The sequence below is a fragment of the Anas acuta genome, chromosome W (assembly GCF_963932015.1).
Source record: "Anas acuta chromosome W, bAnaAcu1.1, whole genome shotgun sequence".
Classification (NCBI taxonomy): domain Eukaryota; kingdom Metazoa; phylum Chordata; class Aves; order Anseriformes; family Anatidae; genus Anas; species Anas acuta.
This window is the reverse complement of record NC_089016.1, coordinates 23,909,083-23,924,626: the sequence shown is the minus strand read 5'-3', so window position 1 is coordinate 23,924,626 and position 15,544 is coordinate 23,909,083. Positions and strand designations below refer to the sequence as shown.

General features: G+C 46.9%; 1 long non-coding RNA gene across 1 annotated transcript in view; it reads right to left on the bottom strand.

Annotated features, from left to right (window-relative positions):
* LOC137846788 (uncharacterized) overlaps positions 1 to 15,544 on the bottom strand; it is a 483,557-nt gene that overhangs the window by 285,444 nt on the left and 182,569 nt on the right. The gene's annotated exons all lie outside the window — the stretch shown is intronic.

The window sequence follows — 15,544 nt, the reverse complement described above, 5'->3', positions numbered from 1 at the left end:
GCCCCCTCACTTCCCGCACTCGGCCCGGCCCTCCGCGGCGCTCATTGGGCCGACAGATCGCCGCCGACCGCCCCCGCGCCTCGATTGGCTGCCTCGCCTGCCCTCTTCCCTTGTCCCCGCCCTCTCGGCGGCTCCGCTCCCGTCGACCCGGTGCTTATCGGCGCTCAGGGAGGTCGCGTGCCCTCGGGGCGCGGAGGGAGCCGACCGGGAGGGAGGAAGTGGGCGCCCGAAAACGGGCTGGGCGGCTCCGCGGAGGGAATCTGGGCCCTGCACGGCTGGGAAACGAGCTCCACAGAACAGGCGCTCCGCTCATAGAATCAGAGCGTGGCTTGGGTTGGAAGGGAGGGTGAGAAACGCTCCGTAGCCGATAGCTTAGGCTCAGGCGAGGATCTCAGCGAAGTAGTAATTTACTCGCGATTGATTGCAATGGCGGGCGCCCCACAAGCAGGAGAGCGCGCCTACTAGTTCCAAAACACAGTTTATACGCTTTTTGATGACAGGACCCTCCCCTGTTTCCCCACTGAGGGGGTAATCCAGGTTCACAACCTATCTGATGTGGTAATGTTTCTTCACTTATCTGACTTGACACCGCCATTTTCACCTAATTGTCCTAAGGAGTCCGGTTGTCTGCATTTTACGAGGTCGCCTGCTAAGCTTCTTATCACTGCAAGCATATCTCAGTACCAAGTTCCTTCCCTCTAAACAACGGAACTCTGCAAAAACAACATTTCTATTCCCACAACAGGTACCGCAGGTATTTGCATTCCTTGTATAACCGAGTGTATTGGTCTGGTAAAACATGGAATTATTAAAATCCTCCACATATCCCCCCAGTACAACCATCCCACTTTTAGTAAGCCAATCAACACCCATAAAGCCCCCCCCCCCCCCCGATAATCCTTCTAGCTCGATTCCATTATTCCATTGCGAGTTTGAACTGGGGCATGTGCAATTTTCTTCGTTTCTTTTACAAGTTCATTTACAGCTTTTCCTTCTGTTGTGGTTTAACCCGGCCGGCAGCTAAACACCACACAGCCGTTCGCTCACCCTCTCCCCTCCCTCTCTGGGATGGGGAGAGAAACGGGAAAGCGAAGCCCGTGAGTTGAGATAAAGACAGATAAATAATAATAATAACAATAAAGACAATCGTTATGATAATAGTATTACTAATAATAACGTGTATGAAACAAGTGATGCACAATGCAATTGCTCACCACCCGCTGTCCGATGCCCAGCCTAACCCCGAGCAGTCCAGCCCTCCTCCCAGCTCTTGCTGCACCCCCAGCCTGCTCGCTGGCAGGACAGAGTGAGAAGCTGAAACGCCCTTGGCTTGGCCTAAGCACTGCTCTGCAACAATTAAAACATCAGCATGTTATCAGCACTCTTCTCATCCTAAGCCAAAACATAGCATTCTACCAGCTACTAGGAAGAAACACCTTCATCACCAATCTATAAAACAGCAATTACTAAGGTTAAATTTTCCACAGACTTCTCCTTCTTGCGCAAATAATCCAAAGCTAAGCGATTTTGATACAAAGCAGTCCTCATCTTAGTATTTTGCCTTGCAATTAATCCAAGTGCATCTCCGGTTTTATTTACAACTATTTCTATTACAGCTTCTAACCTAATTATTCTATTAAGCATATATATTGGGGTCCTATAGCCCCAGGATCCGTCTTCTGCCCACGTAGCTGGATCATGTTATAAGTAGCTCAGTCCCAAAATAGGATTATAATCAAAGTTTACAATTTATTAAAAGAATAGAGGTAAGCAAACAGCGCTGGGTGCGCCGGGAGTCTCCGCTCCACCAAGTCGCACACCCGTTACATCAAGATGCTGATTTTTTTATGCTCCTAGACTAATACGTATTCATTACTATTTCTAAAAAAAACAACGGAGTTATTATGATTAGTTCCGGAATCTGAACCCTCCTACTGGAGCATGCGTATCAGTCTCTGGTGCTCCCTCTGGGGGTCTTTCATGATGAAGGCTCATAGTCTTCCTCTCAGGCTTTTTTTTTCTTGTCCTTCTTCTTTGTACTCCTTGGCTGTATGTCAAAAGCTTGCACAGCGTTCCCTGCAAGCTTTGTCTTTTAGCCGTCCTTCAGCTTTTCCCTTCTCCCTAATCTCCTGGCCAGATATCAAGATATCAGGGGCTTGCATAGTGTCCCATTCAGAAGTCATAACAGTTAGCAGTTGTTCTGAAACCCCCAGGTATCAGAGACTTCAAGGAAAGAACATACGAATACATTTTCCTTCAAGCTCTCTATTGACACACATTGTTAAAACATTCCTCACAATCCCTTATCTTCTTTTTAATATCCTCAATTCGTGTCTCTTTTTCAACTTTTGTCATTAATAACTGGAGTTCATCAGTCCGTTCTCAGAGGGTCCAATTCTTAAGCATCATAATTGACTTCCTTTTTTAATGAAGTCATTACAAATGTACTATTTATCATCCGGCGCATCAATAATGTAAAGCAAGGTATCATACAAGGTATGAATAATAACATCATTACAGCACATAAAAATAAAAATAACATCCTTCTAACCCATGGTCCACCAGGCAGCCATGAAAATAAATCCCAATCCATACCCTTCCAAGTTTGTGCTGGGACGTGGGCCAATTTTCTAATTTCTCTTGTTATCTGTTTAACCACTTTCCCATTACCGTCAATTTGTAAGCAACAATTAGAATCATTTAATTTCCCACACACACCCCCCCTTCTGCTAGTAAATAGTCTAAAACCATTCTATGTTGAAAAATAGCATTCCTCATCTGGGCGGACTGGTCAGCTAAAAGATCCAAAGCTGTCGCTGTTTGATTGCTTATTATTTCGAGGACAGCTTGCAACCTAATTATTCGATTCAAATTATGAAGAGGTTCTCGGGCTCCAGATATTACCTCATTCGGGTTCCGGGTAGCCGGTCCATAATACTGTATGATTCTTTCAGGGGGCCATTCATTTTCTCTCCGTTTTTGAGCACTACCTCCGGCTAAGGAAGCATCAATAGATCGTTTTTCTCTATTCAGATCATCATATAATTTTATTCCTAAGTGATTTCCTTGTATTTGTGACAATAAAAAGAACAAGGGTCTTATGTACCCCACATAGCATATTCTTCCTGACCAGTCCTTTGGTAGCCTTTTATAGGCCTGTTTGCCACACACCCAATAATGAGCCCACGTCCCATTTGGAAAAGGACCGTCCCGTTCTCTTTTATTCCTTGGGGCGTGAAAATACAAAGTGTTTTCATTACCAAGTGGTCCTGTTACAATGTTTGCCCCATTAGTACTCATATATATACACCTCCAAGCTCCCGCACTAGATTCCCACTCACAATTATGACTAAGTTCTCCTTCACGACTTGTCATATTACGAGCTGACCAGAAACATTTAAAGAACACTTGTGTCCCATTCTCATTTTGCCACCTCCAGCGGTAGACTCTTTACCACATGCTGCTCCCTAGTGGTGTTATCACGCTGACAACTCAGGATTTGAACGTCAAATTGTCCCTTTGATTGTGCTCTTGCCATGGCTTCACATCCAGGTCCAAAAAACATCTTATACGAGCATTTCAGCCAAATCCCGTTTTTCAGCTGGACATGCGTAGCATTCCATTTCCCTTTACTTGCTGTACAGTTTCTAGGTCCACATTCAGGATCAGTACATTCATATCCAGGAGACAGAGCCCATTTACAAATGCTTTTTCCCACCTTTACTGTTCCTGTTCTGTTTAAACAGTATATACCTTTCTCTGACGAGTGCAACTGCCACGGGCCTTCTTCCCCTTTCCAGAATTGTGTACCATTATGAACTTCACTCAAATTACTAACCCACCCCTTAGGTTCAACCGGGCCAGCTACCCAGGGCCAACTTTCAGCTCCCCCTGGTCCCCCACAAACCCAGCAATTGCTAAGGTTAAAAGCCTTGGCCACTTCCTCCCCCAGAATGAAAAAGTTATTCCCATGGCTTAATTGCCCTTGTAAAAATAGTACCAGGAAGTATAACATCCTTCTGCGTCGTCCAGGGGGTATCGTGGGGGTGTGAGAAATGCCTTCAATCAAGGGGTTGGGCCCACTTCCAGGATCTATTTGAGCTTGGGTTACTGTTCAGCCTTTGAGGGTGATCCAGCTCCTGGAAAACTAATTACAATAGGTTAAAAAAAAAAAACTTATTTATTATATACATATATCTTTGCTAGCTTGTTTGTTTCTTTTTCCTGGGACAACCTGGCTTTAGTGCGGGAAAAGTCCGGTCGAGGCCCTCTCACTCGGCGGTCAATACCCATAGGGGTTGCCTCCCTCGGTAGACCATACACACCGCAGTGGAGAGTCCTGCCCCGGTCTTGCCTTCTCCCTTTCTTCCCTTCAGGCTTATCCCCTTCTTCTGGCATCCTTAATTTATGCAGAGCCTTATTGCCAGAACATTAGTTCTTTTTTAGCTTTAATTTCAGTTCCCCAGGAGCGGACTCAACCCTCCAAGTTTTGGTATTTATTGGTCCTTTTACTCTGGATGCATGGGTCCAACCCCTTTCTGCTGTTCTCACAGCTGTTTCAGTGGTAAGTGAAACAAGGTACGGTCCCTCCCACCGGGGGTGCAATGATTCTTCTCTCCAGGTTTTTATTAAGACCTTGTCCCCTGGTTGTATCTTATGAATAGCAAATCCTAAAGGTGGTGTCTGAGCCATCACTCCAATTTCTCTTAGCTCTTGCAATCTTCTCCCAACAGTAATTATGTATTTCTGGATACTACGATCCTCAACTACATTGTTTCCCAGAGGCATTCCCTATGAATAAGGCATACCATATAACATTTCATATGGCGATAATCCAGTCTCACTGTGTGGTTTAGTTCTTATGTTTCGAAGTGCCAATGGTAAGCATTTCATCCAGGGCATTTGTGTCTCGATCATTGATTTAGCCAATTGTTGTTTTTTTTTTTTGTTGTTGTTTGATTCAATCTTTCTACTTTCCCTGAGCTTTGTGGGTGCCATGGAGTATGATATTCACAGAATCACAGAATTTCTAGGTTGGAAGAGACCTCAAGATCATCGAGTCCAACCTCTGACCTAACGCTAACAGTCCCCTCTAAACCATATCCCTAAGCTCTACATCTAAACATCTTTTAAAGACTTCCAGGGATGGTTACTCCACCACTTCCCTGGGCAGCCTGTTCCAATGTCTAACAACCCTTTCGGTAAAGAAGTTCTTCCTAACATCCAACCTAAAACTCCCCTGGCGCAACTGTAGCCCATTCCCCCTCCTCGTCCTGTCACCAGGCACGTGGGAGAACAGACCAACCCCCACCTCGCTACAGCCTCCTTTAAGGTACCTGTAGAGAGCGATAAGGTCGCCCCTGAGCCTCCTCTTCTCCAGGCTGAACAAGCCCAGCTCCCTCAGCCGCTCCTCGTAGGACTCGTTCTCCAGACCCCTCACCAGCTTCGTCGCCCTTCTGTGGACTCGCTCAAGCACCTCCATGTCCTTCTTGTAGCGAGGGGCCCAAAACCGAACACAGTACTCGAGGTGCGGCCTCACCAGAGCCGAGTACAGGGGGACGATCACTTCCCTAGCCCTGCTGGCCACACTGCTTCTTATACAAGCCAGGATGCCGTTGGCCTTCTCGGCCACCTGAGCACACTGCTGGCTCATATTCAGCCGACTATCAACCAATACTCCCAGGTCCTTCTCCGCCTGGCAGCTTTCCAACCATTCCTCTCCCGGCCTGTAGCTCTGCTTGGGGTTATTGCTCCCCAGGTGCAGGACCCGGCACTTGGCCTTGTTGAACTTCATGCAGTTGACCTCAGCCCATCGGTCCAGCCTATCCAGATCCTCCTGCAGAGCCTTCCTACCCTCGAGCAGATCGACACACGCACCTAACTTGGTGTCATCTGCGAACTTACTGAGGGTACCCTCAATGCCCTCATCCAGATCATCGATGAAGATATTAAAGAGGACCGGCCCCAGCACCGAGCCCTGGGGAACGCCACTAGTAACCGGCCTCCAACTGGATTTGACTCCAGTTACCACGACTCTTTGGGCCCGGCTATCCAGCCAGTTTCTAACCCAACGAAGCGTGCGCCAGTCCAAGCCAAGAGCAGCCAGTTTCCTGAGAAGAATGCTGTGGGAAACGGTGTCAAAAGCCTTGCTGAAGTCAAGGTAGACCACATCCACAGCCTTTCCCTCATCCACCAAGCGCGTCACTTTGTCATAGAAGGAGATCAGGCTCGTCAAGCAGGACCTGCCTTTCATAAACCCATGCTGACTGGGCCTGATCGCCTGCTTGCCCTGCAAGTGCCGCGTGATGACTCTCAAGATAATCTGCTCCATGAGCTTCCCTGGCACTGAGGTCAAACTGACAGGCCTATAGTTCCCCGGGTCTGCCCTACGGCCCTTCTTGTAGATGGGCGTCACATTTGCTAGCCGCCAGTCAACTGGGACCTCCCCCGATAGCCAGGACTGTTGATAAATGATGGTAAGCGGCTTGGCCAGCTCCTCTGCCAGTTCTCTCAGTACCCTCGGGTGGATCCCATCCGGCCCCATCGACTTGCGCGCATCCAAGTGCCGTACCAGGTCACCAACCATTTCTTCGTGGATAGTGAGGGCCACATTCAGCTCCCCATCCCCTTCTGCCAGCTCAGGGTACCGGGTATCCAGAGAACAACCGGTATTGCCGCTAAAGACAGGCAAAGAAGGCATAAGCACCTCCGCCTTTTCCTCATCTTTTGTAACAAGGTTTCCCCCCCACATCCAGTAAAGGATGGAGATTCTCCTTAGAATTTTCCCACTGAATACCTAATTAGATTACCACACCGGAGGAAATAATCTAGCAGATAAAGAATACCACTTAGAATATTCCAATACCACTTAGAATATTCCCACTGAATACCTAATGATTGACAGAATAATCTTATTATTTAAGAAGCAAAGTGTGTGCCCTGAACAGAATCAATGTACTGGATTATCCCATATCTAGATATCAGGTGTTCTAATAGAATTTTTACCACCATTTGTGCCGTAGCTCGTGCTACGGGATAAGCTTCTACCCATTGCGTTGTGATCTACTATTACCAATAGATATTTTATCCTCCCTACCTGGGGCAATTCAGTGAAACCAACTTGTACCCTCTCGAAAGGCCTATAATCTGTTTTTCTCCCTCCCGTGGCTGCTTGTCAAAACACTTTCTTATTTATCTTCTGACAAGTTAAGCAACGTGGTGTAATTTGCTTTGCTATTTCAAAAACAAACAATGCAACCAAATTGTTTTAGTAAATGATCACTTAACACCTTTGTACCCCAATGTGTTTGTGCATGCAAACGTCCCAGTATTTGCTTATCGGTTAGAAGACCTCCGCACTCGCTTCGGAACTACGTTCCGTCTCAGTCACACTCTTACACACACACAGGCAACCGAATCCCACCCAACCGAACGGTACACGCCTTAAATGCTTACGACTCCGTCGTCTTCGTTCGGATCTTTGCGCGCAGAATTACGGGCAAAAACAATGCTGCAGCCGGCAAGGGAGCTCATAACAAAATCAAAATCTTTGCTTACCTTTATTCAGGTTCAAGATGGCATTGGTTCCGGACAGGAGCCACCAAATGGTGGGGGCGCCTCTCCTAGATTAAAATCCAGGAACCAAAACCATCCCGGACGAGCCCCCAAGTTGTTATAAATAGCTCAGTCCCAAAATAGGATTATAATCAAAGTTTACAATTTATTAAAAGAATAGAGGTAAGCAAACAGCGCTGGGTGCGCCGGGAGTCTCTGCTCCACCTGGTCGCACACCCGTTACATCAAGATGCTGATTTTTTATGCTCCTAGACTAATACATATTCATTACTATTTCTAAAAAAAAACAAACAACGGAGTTATTATAATTAGTTCCGGAATTTGAACCCTCCTACTGGAGCATGCGTATCAGTCTCTGGTGCTCCCTCTGGGGGTCTTTCATGATGAAGGCTCATAGTCTTCCTCTCAGGCTTTTTTTTTTTCTTGTCCTTCTTCTTTGTACTCCTTGGCTGTATGTCAAAAGCTTGCACAGCGTTCCCTGCAAGCTTTGTCTTTTAGCCGTCCTTCAGCTTTTCCCTTCTCCTTAATCTCCTGGCCAGATATCAGGGGCTTGCATAGTGTCCCATTCAGAAGTCATAACAGTTAGCAGTTGTTCTGAAACCCCCAGGTATCAGAGACTTCAAGGAAAGAACATACGAATACATTTTCCTTCAAGCTCTCCATTGACACGAATTGTTAAAACATTCCTCACAGATCATAATAGGCAAGACGCCTTCAATCAAGGGGTTGGGCCCGCTTTCAGGGTCGATTGGGGCTTGTGTTACCATTCAGTTCAGCCTGTCGGGGTGATCCAGCTCCTGGAAAACAAATCACAATTTTATATGGGTTTATAAAAAAGGTTCTTATGTTATTTTCTCGGGACAACCTGACCTTAGCGTGGGAGAAGTCGGGTCGAGGCCCTCTCACTCGGCGGTCAGTACCCATAGGGGTTGCCTCCCTCGGTAGACCATACACACCGCAGTGGAGAGTCCTGCCCCGGTCTTGCCTTCTCCCTTTCCTCCCTTTAGGCTTGTCCCCTTTATTTGGCGTCCTTAATTCATGCAGAGCGTCACTGCCAGAACATTAGTTCTTCTCTAGCTTTAGTTTCAGTTCCCCAGGAGCGGACTCAACCCTCCAAGTTTCGGTACTTACTGGTCCTTTTATTCTGGATGTGCAGGTAAAACAAGGTACGGTCCCTCCCACCGGGGGTTCAATGATTCTTCCCTCCAGGTTTTTATTAAGACCTTGTCCCCTGGTTGTATCTTATGAATAGCAAATCCTAAAGGTGGCGTCTGAGCCATCAATCCAATTTCTCTTAGCTCTTGCAATCTCCTTCCAATAGTAATTATATATTTCTGCATGCTACGACCCTCAACTACATTGTTCCCTAGAGGCATCCCTTGAGAATAAGGCATACCATATAACATTTCATATGGCGATAATCCAGTCTCACTGTGTGGTTTAGTTCTTATGTTTAGAAGTGCCAATGGTAAGCATTTCATCCAGGGCATTTGTGTCTCGATCATTGATTTAGCCAATTGTTGTTTTATTGTTTGATTCAATCTTTCTACTTTCCCTGAGCTTTGTGGGTGCCACAGAGTATGGTATTCCCACTGAATACCCAATGATTGACAGAATACCTTTATTATTTTAGAAGCAAAGTGTGTGCCCTGAGCAGAATCAATGTACTGGATTATCCCGTATTTAGGTATCAGGTGTTCTAATAGAATTTTTGCCACCATTTGTGCCGTAGCTCGTGCTACGGGATAAGCTTCTACCCATTGCGTTAAGTGATCTACTATTACCAATAGATATTTTATCCTCCCTACCTGGGGCAATTCAGTGAAACCAACTTGTACCCTCTCGAAAGGCCTATAATCTGTTTTTCTCCCTCCCGTGGCTGCTTGTCAAAACACTTTCTTATTTATCTTCTGACAAGTTAAGCAACGTGGTGTAATTTGCTTTGCTATTTCAAAAACAAACAATGCAACCAAATTGTTTTAGTAAATGATCACTTAACACCTTTGTACCCCAATGTGTTTGGGCATGCAAACGTCCCAGTATTTGCTTCGCATAAGCTTTTGGCCGTATCTCTCGCCTGTCTGGCAGCGTCCATTTTCCTTGTTCTAACTTAGCCCCCATTTTCTCCTGTTTCGTTTGTTTGTTTTGTTTTGTTTTCCATTGCATTTCAAAGTTGGTCCAAAAATTCCATAGGGGTTTCTTTTGGACCTTGTTGGAACTGATTCTCCATTCCCAATTTAACCAGATTTTGGTATTTACCGTTCATTATTTCCGGGGTGACTATAGTCTCAGTGGGGGGTCGGTCAGGGGAATGCAATTGTCAGCAGTTCCCTGAGCGGTCCCATCGGCAATCTGAGCTCACTCATAAACTCAGGTTGTTTTAAGAGTTAGCTGCTCTTCTGTTTCCATGACAACTCTCTCGGACCCATCATGGTCCCTCTGCCCCAAAGGGCTCACACCGGTGATTTTGAGATCACAGCCTCCTGTTGAGGCAGAACTATTAACATTCCTACATCCTCTTTCCCTGCTCATTCAACTTCAAACAGCTCTGTTAAATACTACATGCCACACCTTTAACACCGTCGACAACTCTTTTAACACTTCCTTTTATCTTTCTCCAGCCTGTACTTTTCTCATGCCAACACCAAAGGCTCAGTCAAGGGCCAATTAATTCCACTCCTTTTCTCTCTAAGATGCTGAAACAACCTATCAGTATACTACATTTCATCCTATTTTCCTTCTCTCCTCAAAAACATTAGTTGCAAGATAGCCTTATAGTCGATTGATCCATAAAGTGGCCATTTAGCTTATGTAGTGGCCACCATTGATTGCAATACTTAGTGAAAGTCCTCTTCCTTTCCCTGCCCCCAGTTCTAACAATATCCTTCGAATGTGCCAATATGCACCCAAGGAGGCTTTCTTTAAAACGTCTTTGTTTTGGATGTTACCCGTTTCCTTGATTTCCCATTCCCTTTTATTTATTTGTTTATTACTATTCCTTACTAGTTACCGTCCTTTGCTTCAATTTCCACGCAAACCTTTTTACTGCGGGTTTTTTACCATCTTTTCCTAATCTTCTTCCCTAATGCCCCAATTCTCTGGGATTGAACGCTTCTTCCCACGTACAAACTTTACTATTTCAGATTATTAATGAGCCCCGTTCCAATCATAAAGCCACGGAACTTCAGGAAAACAGCTGAAGCACTCAGCCTTCCGTCTTCTAGACGAACATGACCACCGTTTCCACAAAATTGACATTTCAACAGGACCGAATTTCAAGCCGAATGCCGATTTTTCTCATGCGCTTTCTTAGTGAGCCCATACAAAACAAGGAATCACTCCTGTGTATCCGTCAATATGGGGGGTTTAAAAAGGTATTGAGGCCTAAATAAATTCGCTCTCCCCCTTCTTACCGAATTCCCAGGGCTCAAACCCGAACCACCAAAGAAATGACTCTCTCCGTTCTACCGCTTCCATAATCAGTCAGCCCCCTCCCCCTCTCCAGTACTTGGGAAACTGACCAAACACCACAGCAAATCCGCCAGGGCTTCTAAACTGTTAGTTACTTAGATAATGCTCCCGCCTTTTTTCTTGTCACACTCAAAGCATTTAAGAGCAAAAATAGGATCACAAGATACACTGCCAGGCCCATATATTGGGCACCACCAATCAACACTTGGATAAAACAGCACTTCTTTTCGGCCTGTCACGCACTTCGCTCGTCTCCGGCCGCTCCCCTCACGGAGAACACGGAACCGCAGATCGGAACTCCGCACTCGCTTCGCAGCGACGCTGCGTCTCACTCCCACAGCACAATCATGCAATCACACAGAGAGGCCTCTAGCACATCTCATTCATACCACAAGAATATAATTTAGAATGATAACCAACCAAACGAGTATTGTCTCTGACCGTGTTCTTCGTGGAGTGACTCATTCCACTTGGTTTCAAACCCTTACACTTACACAAATGCTTTCAACACAAAATACCTGGACGTTTAAGAATAAGACATACAATTATTAACACTCCAGTTAGTATCCCTCCAGCAGCTGAAAACATACCGCTTGTCTGCAGCTTCAGGAGGCCTTTGTCTGCTCCTGCGGTGAGCGGCTGAGAGTGGAGTCCCCTCCGAGCAAAACACTCAGGGTGCACCTAGGGGCGTCCGCTAATCATTATTCCTTAATGGACTTTCTGGTGGTATGTCTGGTAATTTGCTCCCTTTCTTCTGGTCCTTGGTCTTCAATTCTGTCTGAACCATCTAGGAATTTCACTATGGCAATTCCCACAGCCCTTGGTTACCTTAGTAAGAGTGTCTTGCAGGGGGTTTAGGACCTATCACCCACCCACGAATCCTATAGGAATCGCTTCGGTCCTTCACCGGCCAAGTCCCTCGCGGGAGACTGGAGCCGCGGTTAGAAGACCTCCACACTCGCTTCGGAACTAAGTTCCGTCTCAGTCACACTCTCACACACACAGGCAACCGAACGGTACACGCCTTAAATGCTTAGGACTCCGTCGTCTTCGTTCGGATCTCCGCGCGCAGAATTACGGGCAAAATACAGTGCTGCAGCCGGCAAGGGAGCTCATAACAAAATCAAATTCTTTGCTTACCTTTATTCAGGTTCAAGATGGCATTAGTCCCGACCTGACTCGAACAGGAGCCACCAAATGGTGGGGCGCCTCTCCTAGATCAAATCAGAATTCAGGAACCAAAGCCATCCCGGACGAGCCCCCAACCGTTATAAATGACAATTCCCCCCTTTTCTTCTTTATAAACCGTTGATTTTTGAAAAACCTTTCTCTAAGGTGTAATTTGGTAGATTTCTTCTTCTCCTTCGCTTTCCATCTCCTCATTGTCACCTTATCTGAGTAAGGTGGTGGCTCCATGGTCATTCGTTTCAATAGTGCGGTTTCAGTTAACCACTGTACTAGTCCTCTTACACGGGGGATAACGCAGCAACCAATGGCTGTCAAAACTCCTACAACTACGATCAAGGATGTAAATATGCCTACTTTTTCTGCCAATTCACTGGCAAGGGTGGTAAGCCCTTGCAAATGCTCTAGTTACTGAGCCATCTGGGGCAGTATTGCTGGGTATAAGAGTGCAACCATGGTTGCTCAGTATCTCACACACACACCCCACCTCCTTCCTCCGCGAGCATCATATCTAACGATGTTCTGTTTTCCCAAGCCATTTTGCTGGTGGCATCTAGTTGTTCAGCGATTCCTCTCATCGCATCCCTTGTATAATTTATGACTCTCTGCTGATTAGAATAAATATAATTAATCCAATCCACATTCTTATCGATCGTTACCCACCAGAACAGTGACTCAAACCCTGCAGCAATTTGATTCCTGGCTTTCTGTTCATCGGAAACTCCTCTAGGCACCCCAAGAGAATCTATGTATACTCTGTCATCGAATGATACTCCTAAGCCTCTTTAACTTCTTCTGGGTATTTGTGATGTTTCTCTTTCAAATGCCAGGGTGAAGGGTATAGCTAATCGAACAAGCGCACAAGTGCCTCCCCAGTTATATGGTAGGGTGGACCGTAAGATCTTCCCTCCACCGTACCACCAGAGATCTGCCCTGGGTGGGGATCTCAAGTCTTGAGCAGTTTCCCATCGAGTCCTTGGTAGCACAAGGCAAATTCTCCCAGATGCTGGGCAGCACTCACACCCTGCCGTGAGAGGCAAGCTGTATGGTTACCTATAGCTGTAGAGAATGCAGGGGGAACCGTGATGTTGCTATCACGCAAGGAACAGCAAAGAGAGACTTACGGGCCTCATTTCCCCAGGCAGTCTTTTCTTGGTACAATGTAATCATACATCGCATCCCCTGGGAATCCTTGGTCACACTTAAAACATCTTATCAAAGCCTGTCCCTGCTAGGATTCAGGCCACAACACAGGCAGCCTTCTTTGCCTGCCATTCCTTCATCTCTCTTCCTCTCCTTTCCATCCTGGCCCTGACTCCCCCTGAAGATTTTCTTCCTCTTTCTCCAACCCTCTGCCTCACTACCCGCTGCACTGTCAATACCATTAGTTTCGCTCTCTGCTTTTCCTTCTCATCTCCCCTCCGGACACACACCTCCAGGGCCTCCCGCAGGAGGGTCCCCCAGTGACTGTTCACTACAGCCCCCCACCTTCTGGAGCATTTTCTGCGTATCTCGCCAGGCTTTAATCACACAATGAACTTTCAAGAGCCCTTGGGATACCGGGTCCTCGGGACTCATCCCCGAGTACTTTCTCATTCTGACCCCAAGCCTCTCATATGATTTCTGTGTTGCACACTATTGTTACTCCAGCCAGGACTGGCAAGTGGGTATTTCTGCTCTGCCGGTATTACCCCTGGTCCTGGAGGATGAGCTCTTTCCCATTCTTGTATAGCAGCTCTCCTCCTGATCATTCCCATTTCTTTCCCTGTAAACAACATACTTACAGGCATAATTCCCTTCCCCAAGAGTATAAGTCAGGTCGTAGGAACTGGTCTAATTGTTCAGCTAGGCTCTTGGGGTCCTCGAATAAACACTTCCTCTCCTTCTTAAAAGTCCTAACCTCTCTGCTGCTAAGGACGGGGGGTAGTTCACCTAAGAGGATACACGGTTAGTGTTAGTACTGTCAGTACCAGGGAAGGCAAAATTCTCAACATATCTTCTACCTTGTTCTAATTCTTGACAGAGCCTAGAGCACGATCCTTCTTTAGGGACAGTGTTAACTACAGTCCCTGTCTCCCTTCCTGGAGTGACTGCTGCTGCCACGGGTACGGTATTAGGATTATAGGGAGCATAACTTGGCTCCTTCTCCGAAAAAGGAAGCTTATTGTTTACACATAAATGTAAAGCCTGAATTTTCATCAGACCCCTATTTTGGCCAAAACACTGCTGTTTCCTTAATTGGTTCTTTTGTCCAGACTGATACACAATATTTAATTTTATTTTTTTTCTTTTACAATCTCCTCTAATTTTGGGATTATGTTTCCAATTTCTTATCATTCTTCAGGAAGAACTGTTGGTAGGCACTCCCCCAGGGATATCTCCCTGTCCCCTGGAACTCATATTTCCCATTTTTCCTAGCCCTTGTCAGTGTGCTGCTACAGAAATTTCCCTCCTGCAGGGTACCTCGCACTAACGTTCCGATTCTGGAAAACGGGGGTGTACTGCCAAGCACTTCCCCCTGCAAGGGCTACCACACACCTATGAATTTACCAGATTCCCTGGTGTACTTCCAAGCACTTCCCTGTGCAAGGATTACCGTACACCAAATTTCCCGAGACTCTTCCTTTCTCTCCCTTATCTCACGCTTCGTCCATCTCCGGCCGCGCCCCTCGCGGAGCCACGGAACCGCGGATCAGGACTCCACACTCGCTTCGTACAAAAGTACGTCTCAATCACACATCACGCAGAGTCTCACCTGACCCCCAAGGCAATACTTAACATTTCTTACCTTGGTCTGTGCACAGAGTTACCGGATCAATTCTTAAAACCCGGCAATCTTACCTTTTCAGAACTTGCTCCACAACCTTCCCTGAGAGCCCCACTTCAACCGCTGACGTTTCCAAGGGGGAAAGCTGCACCTCCCGTGCAGGGGGTGGCGGGAAGGAATACAAAGCCTGTGCTCAGCCCTGACGCATCACAACTGGGTTTCTGCTCAGCTGGGGAGGAAGCTTCTGGAAAACTAGGCAGCGCCCCCCGAGGCTGCCCAAGTGTGGTCCGCGGTGCCCTGCAGCCGCACGGAGAGCGGAGCTCAAACTGGCCCGACACGGCGGCAGGGACGCGGCCGTCCCCACACGTGCAGTTCCTGCCTGAGGAGGCCACAGCGCTTCTGCCTCTCTGACAGGCTTGGAGGGTAACGACATCAGAATACGCTCGCTTTAGTTTGAGCTTCCAGGCGGGCGCTACTGCCATCGGGATGGCCCACGGGGACGGGGCTGGGGGCAGGCAACCACAGGCAGCTTTAACATCTCAGTCC